This window comes from Engystomops pustulosus, unplaced genomic scaffold (genome assembly GCF_040894005.1).
Source record: "Engystomops pustulosus unplaced genomic scaffold, aEngPut4.maternal MAT_SCAFFOLD_354, whole genome shotgun sequence".
In the NCBI taxonomy this organism is placed as follows: Eukaryota; Metazoa; Chordata; class Amphibia; order Anura; family Leptodactylidae; genus Engystomops; species Engystomops pustulosus.
The window spans coordinates 39,775-48,325 of record NW_027285233.1 but is presented as its reverse complement, the minus strand read 5'-3'; positions in this window follow the sequence as shown (position 1 = coordinate 48,325).

The following is an 8,551-nucleotide window of genomic DNA, read 5'->3' as shown; positions in this document are numbered from 1 at the left end:
AACCTGGATGTCCATGATGGTGCGGGTGAGAGCGGTCCTTCCGGGGCTGGAGCCATGAAGCGGAGTGCTCACAGAGGTAAGGCTGACCATGCGGGGGGGAGGCTGGGCGGTGCAGGGGCCCCGGGAGTCCTTATCCACCTATGCCTCCCGGGTCCAGAGCCACCTCTGTGAGTACGAAGAGGCGACCAAGACCATCCGGAGGCTCCGGGAGGAGCTGCGATGTGCCAGCGCCAGGGCGAACACGGCGCCAAAGAAGCGCAAGACGGAGGTTAAAGGAGAGATTAATCACCTAATGGCAGAGATTGATAAGCTGATAAAAAGAAAGACCTTTATTTGTGATAACAGTGGGCCGTTTAAGGAAAAACTGATTAATGATGACCGATTTGCTCAGATGGCTGATAACAGAGAGCAAAGGCTGATGGGGTTGCAGCCTGCGAGCCAGGTGGAGGAGGAGGATGATGATGATGATGACGAGCAGCAGTTCCCACCTGGAGGCCTGCAGGAAGATCAGCAGGCCTCGTGCAGTGGGCCCCCTGCAGGACAGCCAGCAGTAACACCTCGCTCGGGGGAGGACAGTGACACCGGCAGCCAGGGAGGGGCGCTCATGGCAGAGATCCGGCTGCTCGAGTCCCCAGTGCGCATGGAGAACTTTTCGTTTGGTGACGAACTCCCAGAGGAAGCCGCTGGGGAGAGCAGCCGGAGGAAGAGTAAGAAGACCAGGCCAAAGCAGCAAGAAGAGGTAAGATTCATCTTTACCCCCCTCCCTGTGCACCCCCCCGGGCAAAGCGCAGGGTCAGCTCACTGTGCAAGCCCTGCTACCCAAACCCCCCCGAGTTCTTCTGTTGACCCTGTGCAAAGGTGCAGGGAGATTACAGGTGTGACATCTGATGTGGCGATGGGCTCCGTCTCTGTTTGTGGTAACAGCGGGGGAGCAGGGGAGGCATCGGCCGCAAGGCCGGACAGTTAGGGCGGCTCGGATGTGGCGATACCACCAAAATCCGGTACTGTGGTGCGTCCCCCAGTGGGAGGGGGGGATAGCCCAGCACTGGTGGCAGCTTCCGGTGCCTCGGTGCCTCTTCATGCCTCGGCGCCTCTTCATGCTGTTGCCGCTGATCACCCAGTTGAGGGGCGGCGGCAGTGTGGAGGGGTCGCTGAGGCTGAGAGCTCAGGACCTCCCAAACAGAAAGTACTGTTTTGTGTCGGTGTTGGGGATAATACACATTCTGTGGAGACTGGAGATCAGCGGCGCCTCACACCGGCTAAAGAGCAGCGGCGATTGTTTCCAAGCCCCAGGAAAAGCAAAATAACATCTGCTACCGATGATGCGGAGGGCACAAGTGTGACAAGAGTTAGTGTCCCCTTTGGGCGATGCTCTGCGAGGGGACCCACGTCCCTTGTGCCCGAAGATGCGGAGGTGGTCATGTCCCCTGATGTTGTTGCTGGTCCAGCCAGTGTGAATGGTGTCAGTAATGTTGTGGTGGCTGGAGTGAGTGGAGTGAGTGGTGCAGAACCGTTACCAGTTATGGGAGTGAGTGATGGAGTGACTGGTGGTGCGAGTGGCATGGAGGTGGGTAGTGTTAATGTGGTGGGTGCAGGGGTTGGTCCGGTTGCTCCCCCAGTGGCGGACCCTGTTAAGAGCTATGCCAGTGTCGCTGCTGGGGGAAGTAGGGGTCCATCATCCTCGTCTCTGGGCTCTGGGGACGGCTTTTTGCAACGGCGCCTCCTGCAGGCCTTACAGAAGGGAGAAAGGACGATCAATGTAGCGGGGCAGGAGGTTGATTTGTCGTTTTGGATAGAGAGGCACGGCCTATCTGCCTTCCGAGAGCAAAGAGGCAGGGAGACATAATGGTCGCTCCCGACAACCGGGCCGGGTGCTAACCGTAGGAATGTGGTCCGTCTTCGGTGGTGTGGCAGTGATGTGTGTCCCCCTCGGGCACGGGTAGTTGAGCTGCTGCTGAAGATGGACTTCAAGGCGGCTGACATCTTTGCCTTGATCCATCCCTATGGTACATCTGAGTTTGATGTCAGCTTTGTTCGGCCGGAGGGGCTTGAGCTCTTCTGGTCCAACTATGAGCTGAGATACAACGAGCCCGAGTGGCGGGACTTTGCTGTGCAAGCAGTGTCCCGCCAGAGCGAAGTCAAGAAAGTGACCGTTCTTACCCGTAACGAATCACTATCTTGCTTTGACATCATGACCTGGATGAATCGTTATGGAGAGGTACTGGGAGTACCCGAGAAAAATCGTGACGAGTTTGGTATCTGGTCAGGGGCCTGGACCTTCATGGTGAAGTTGAGGCGTTCAGGTAACTCAGTCGCCCACATCCCTTCATCAGCCTTCCTGGGGAGGGATCGGATCCTGATCTTCTACCGGGGGCAGCCTAAGCTGTGTCACAGGTGCGGTGACCCCACACATTTCAGCGCTAACTGCACCGTGCAGAAGTGTGCGTTGTGTGGGGTGTCGGCCATCTCGCTGCATCCTGTACAGGGCAGATTAGGTGTAACCTGTGTGGTGATCTCGGTCACCCATACAGTCGTTGTCCTCTTTCCTTCGCTAATGCAGGCTCAACCTCAGCGGATGAAAGCCATGGAGCTGAATCTGCTGGGGAGGGGACTAGCAGAGGCGGAGGAATGGAGGGGCCAGGGAAGAAAGACAGGAAAAAGACGCCTGCCCAGCTAAGGCGTCTAGAGAAGCGTCAACAGGAGAGAGAGCGGGGGGAGTCTCGGGCTGCTGGGACAACCTCTGGCGCTGTCCTGGAGACCACACCTGTCGCTGAGGCCCCAGGGGATGATGTACTGGATGAGGAGGTCAGGAGGATCGAGAGAGAGGAAGGTGCCACGTCCTCAGACTCCTCCCATTATGAGAGTATGGACGAGGATAATAGGGCGTGGCTAGAGGAAAAGCGTAAGCATGGCGCCAAAAAGAAGAAAAAGGGTAAAAAGAAGGGAGGTGTAAGATCTCCTCCCACCCTGACTAAGGTACCCAAGGAAGGTGCAACCAACCCCCTGCTGGTCGAACTTTCAAATCGATTCCTGGCCCTGGATGGAGCCTCTCCTGCCGATGGAGGGGCTGAGGGTGAAGGGCCAGAGGTGGCGGGGCCTGCAGGAGGTGCCGAGTCTCCCCCTGGGGAGTCAGGGTCCTCAGGAGGAGAGACTGGCCCAGAGTCTGGAGACGAGGATGAGGGGGCAGGTCCTGGATCTGCCCCTGAAGCATCAGAGGTGCGGGAGATGGACACCACAATATGTCTAAAAAGGGGGTGTTCATTTCCCGAGGGTGGTGGTAAGATGGGTAAAAAGAAAGCCGTCTAACTCAATCACTCATGATGGCGGCACCCACTCCGTTGACGCTGGCGTCCATTAATGTCGCCAGCATTAAGTCTGATGCGGCTAGATTTGCGGCCTTTGATTTTCTCGGCCGTGTTGAAGCCGACATTTTATTTTTGCAGGAGACCAGGCTGCCAGATTTGGCGGCCGTGTTTAAAGCTAAGAGGGAATGGAGACATGGGCCTTCCTATTGGTCTCTTGCGGCCGAGCCGTATAGCGGAGTGGCGGTCCTTTTTACCGCACCGGTAGAATGCCGACGGGTTATTGAGTTAGAAATGGGGAGGTGCCTGATCCTGGATGTCCTCATGAAGGGACAAGAACTTCGCCTAATTAACATCTATGGTCCCCAGTCCAAGTGGGACAGGAAGTGTCTCTTTATGAGGATCAAGCCCTACCTTTTTACAAGTCGGCAGGTGGTCTTTGGAGGGGACTTCAATGCTGTCACGAGGTCCCAGGATAGGGGAGGTTCCAGAGACAAGCTGACTTATGATAGCGTCGCTCTTAATAGCATAGCTAGTGAGGCTCGCCTGGTGGATGTCCACATCCGGCACACCCCAGGCCACGCGGGGTTCACCTATTATAGGGGTAGCTGCAGGTCTAGAATAGACAGGTTTTATTTAAAGGAGGAAGCCATTTCTTCAGCAGTTTCTGTTGTTGAGGTGGAATTCTCCGATCACTGTCTAATTTTGTTTTCTCTGAATGTTACAGAGACCCCCCGGATGGGAAGAGGCTACTGGAAGCTCAATTCGTCTCTCCTGGAAGAAGCAGAGATCAGACAATCCTTTGAGGACTTTCTTCAGAGCCAGGTACCATTGCTGGGCCTTTGTAGCAGTAAGTCAGAGTGGTGGGAGATGCTCAAGAAAAGGGTGGCGAGATTCTTCCGCCAGCTCTCGAGCCTCAGGAGCCTGGACAGGTACCGCCTGTATCAGGGCCTGAGGAGGAAACTCGAGCATCTCGTCTCGACTGGAGGTAGTCGTGAGGACATCTCCAGAGTGAAATCCTTGCTGAAGAGGTGTCAGTACGATAGACACGCATCTTTGGTTTTTGAGAGGGATTACGGGAAATACCGCTCGCCCGACCCTTACAGAAACTGCAAGATGTCAGTGAATGGTAAAGTTGTCACGGGACTGGTTGACAGTACGGGATCCCTGAAAAGGTCCAGATCAGGGATTCTGGAGGTCGTCAGATCCTTCTACTCGCACCTCTTGGGCAGGAAGGATCTAGATCGGGATGTGATGTCGGCTTTCCTGGCTGAAACTGTCCCTGAGCCAGGAGTAGACCCCTCTCTTGATGTTTTGACAGAGATGATCAGGGAAGAGGAAGTCAGCCTGGCGATTGAAGGGCTCGCCCTCAAGAAATCGCCAGGTCCGGATGGCTTAACATCCGAGTTTTATAAGACGCCTTGGTTCCCCTCTTGACTGAGGTATTCAATGAGTGTCTTTCCTCGGGCGCTCTGCAGAAGTCAATGATGAGGTCTGCCCTGATCATTCTGTTAAAGGATAAGGACCGATCTCGTATTGAGAACTGGCGTCCCATAGCGCTTTTCAATACGGACAGAAAGGTTTTGGCAAAGGTGCTGTTTAATCGGGTAAAAAGAAGGGTAAAAAGAAGGGAGGTGTAAGATCTCCTCCCACCCTGACTAAGGTACCCAAGGAAGGTGCAACCAACCCCCTGCTGGTCGAACTTTCAAATCGATTCCTGGCCCTGGATGGAGCCTCTCCTGCCGATGGAGGGGCTGAGGGTGAAGGGCCAGAGGTGGCGGGGCCTGCAGGAGGTGCCGAGTCTCCCCCTGGGGAGTCAGGGTCCTCAGGAGGAGAGACTGGCCCAGAGTCTGGAGACGAGGATGAGGGGGCAGGTCCTGGATCTGCCCCTGAAGCATCAGAGGTGCGGGAGATGGACACCACAATATGTCTAAAAAGGGGGTGTTCATTTCCCGAGGGTGGTGGTAAGATGGGTAAAAAGAAAGCCGTCTAACTCAATCACTCATGATGGCGGCACCCACTCCGTTGACGCTGGCGTCCATTAATGTCGCCAGCATTAAGTCTGATGCGGCTAGATTTGCGGCCTTTGATTTTCTCGGCCGTGTTGAAGCCGACATTTTATTTTTGCAGGAGACCAGGCTGCCAGATTTGGCGGCCGTGTTTAAAGCTAAGAGGGAATGGAGACATGGGCCTTCCTATTGGTCTCTTGCGGCCGAGCCGTATAGCGGAGTGGCGGTCCTTTTTACCGCACCGGTAGAATGCCGACGGGTTATTGAGTTAGAAATGGGGAGGTGCCTGATCCTGGATGTCCTCATGAAGGGACAAGAACTTCGCCTAATTAACATCTATGGTCCCCAGTCCAAGTGGGACAGGAAGTGTCTCTTTATGAGGATCAAGCCCTACCTTTTTACAAGTCGGCAGGTGGTCTTTGGAGGGGACTTCAATGCTGTCACGAGGTCCCAGGATAGGGGAGGTTCCAGAGACAAGCTGACTTATGATAGCGTCGCTCTTAATAGCATAGCTAGTGAGGCTCGCCTGGTGGATGTCCACATCCGGCACACCCCAGGCCACGCGGGGTTCACCTATTATAGGGGTAGCTGCAGGTCTAGAATAGACAGGTTTTATTTAAAGGAGGAAGCCATTTCTTCAGCAGTTTCTGTTGTTGAGGTGGAATTCTCCGATCACTGTCTAATTTTGTTTTCTCTGAATGTTACAGAGACCCCCCGGATGGGAAGAGGCTACTGGAAGCTCAATTCGTCTCTCCTGGAAGAAGCAGAGATCAGACAATCCTTTGAGGACTTTCTTCAGAGCCAGGTACCATTGCTGGGCCTTTGTAGCAGTAAGTCAGAGTGGTGGGAGATGCTCAAGAAAAGGGTGGCGAGATTCTTCCGCCAGCTCTCGAGCCTCAGGAGCCTGGACAGGTACCGCCTGTATCAGGGCCTGAGGAGGAAACTCGAGCATCTCGTCTCGACTGGAGGTAGTCGTGAGGACATCTCCAGAGTGAAATCCTTGCTGAAGAGGTGTCAGTACGATAGACACGCATCTTTGGTTTTTGAGAGGGATTACGGGAAATACCGCTCGCCCGACCCTTACAGAAACTGCAAGATGTCAGTGAATGGTAAAGTTGTCACGGGACTGGTTGACAGTACGGGATCCCTGAAAAGGTCCAGATCAGGGATTCTGGAGGTCGTCAGATCCTTCTACTCGCACCTCTTGGGCAGGAAGGATCTAGATCGGGATGTGATGTCGGCTTTCCTGGCTGAAACTGTCCCTGAGCCAGGAGTAGACCCCTCTCTTGATGTTTTGACAGAGATGATCAGGGAAGAGGAAGTCAGCCTGGCGATTGAAGGGCTCGCCCTCAAGAAATCGCCAGGTCCGGATGGCTTAACATCCGAGTTTTATAAGACGCCTTGGTTCCCCTCTTGACTGAGGTATTCAATGAGTGTCTTTCCTCGGGCGCTCTGCAGAAGTCAATGAGGAGGTCTGCCCTGATCATTCTGTTAAAGGATAAGGACCGATCTCGTATTGAGAACTGGCGTCCCATAGCGCTTCTCAATACGGACAGAAAGGTTTTGGCAAAGGTGCTGTTTAATCGGCTGGTGCAGTTTGCACCCCGGCTCCTTTCGGGGACCCAGCACTGCTCTGTTCCAGGCCGCAGTACATTTAGTGCTGTGCTTTGTGTCCGGGAGGCAGTGGAGCAGGGCAGGGCTGGTAACTGGAAGGGGTACTTGCTGTCCTTGGACCAGGCAAAAGCGTTTGATCGGGTTGACCACGAGTACCTCTGGTCTGTCCTTCTGAGGTATGGCCTGCCGGGTGGGTTTGTCAATTGGCTGAAAGTTTTGTACGCAGGGGCAGAGAGTTTCCCGCTTGTGAACGGTTGGATTGGCCGCTCTTTTGAGGTCGGGTCTGGTGTTCGCCAGGGTTGTCCTCTGAGCCCACTTCTATACGTGTTCGCGATTGACCCATTCCTTAGGAGGGCTGATCGTGGGCCGTTGGTGGGAGTCGGGATGGATCGGGCAGCACCGGAAGCCACTCTAAGGGTGGTAGCATATGCCGATGACGTCACTGTTTTCGTGTCCTCGGGAGGGGAGGCGCAATGGGTGATGTCAGAGGTTGACCGCTACTCAGAGGCTTCTGGGTCCAAGATCAACCGGGATAAGTGTGAGAGTCTCTGGCTGGGAGAGGGGGATCCAGGCTTTGATCTCCCGGACACTCTTCCAGGGCCCCAGGACTCTGCCAAAGTTCTTGGCATCGAATTTGGCCAGGGGGATTACCCCATGCAAAACTGGGATGGCAGGCTTAAGATCGCCGCTCAGAGGGTGGACCAGTGGAAGGGTTGGTCTTTGACCCTCAGAGAAAGGATTGACCTGATCAAAACCTACCTGCTCCCATTGCTGATATATCTGGGCAGTGTGTGCATGTTGCCAGAACCCCTCTGGACTCGGGTCTACAGTCTGTTCTTCCAGCTGTTATGGGGGAATAGGCTGAACCTAATCAGGAGGAAGGTTACTTACCGCACGAGGAGACAAGGAGGGTTGTGTATGGTCAACCCTGTGGTGTTCCTAGTGAATACCTTTCTTAAGATCAATGTTGCAAACCTCTGGAAAGAGAGGGCTCCTCCATGGGTATACTCCTGCAGGGGATGGTTCGGCCTTTCTTCCAGGAATGGGAGACAGGAGGACAAGTGAAGGATCTTTGCACACCTCATGGGCATCTTCCGGCTTACGCTACCCCGGTTCTGAAGGTGATTCGCCGGTGGGGTCTGGGAATGTGGGAGATCAGGACCATGTCAAGGAAACTCCTTGACAAAAGGGTTCTGTTGACCCATTTCCAGAAGCTTCTGGCCCTCAGGGATTGCCCAAGTCGGGATCTGGGGGTGGGTTTGAGTTTATTGAATTCTATCAGGATCCCCTTGAAGTTTTGGGACGTGACTTGGCGCTGCTTCCATGGAAAGCTGTGTGTGAGGGACAATCTGAAGTGTAGGAGCTCTGAGGAAAGGGGTTGTCCCCGGGAGGAGTGCGGTGACCTGCTGGAGAGCATGGACCACTTCCTGCTTCAGTGCCCCTTTAACACAGAGGTGTACAACCGGGTGGGCGCTTCCATCCATTGGCCCGGGTTGGCCGTTCTCTCCTATGCGGAGTGGGCCACCTGCTGGTCATATGTAAAACTCCCAAATGTATTTAAATGTGGCCCAATGTTATTTTCAAGGTCACAGAAAGCACATTGTCCGTGTATAATGCGCTGTGCGG